Here is a 207-nt window from a genome sequence, read left to right as displayed (position 1 = left end):
TTTGGTTTAGTGAGAGTTAGAAAGTGCACACATTTTGTTATGCTCTATGTGATTTCAGTATTTTGTATGAATACTTTGTATTCAAACTTCAGTTGATTAATCATTCAGTTTGGTATTTTGTCATTATACTTTGTACAATAAGGTTTTATGTTATAGTTAAGGATCTCACTAAAGTTAAGTAGGACCAGTTGAAAATTGACATGTACA

Source organism: Lupinus angustifolius, chromosome LG02 (assembly GCF_001865875.1).
Source record: "Lupinus angustifolius cultivar Tanjil chromosome LG02, LupAngTanjil_v1.0, whole genome shotgun sequence".
NCBI classification, from domain to species: domain Eukaryota; kingdom Viridiplantae; phylum Streptophyta; class Magnoliopsida; order Fabales; family Fabaceae; genus Lupinus; species Lupinus angustifolius.
The sequence above is the reverse complement of the archived record's forward strand: the minus strand, read 5'-3'. Positions refer to the sequence as shown.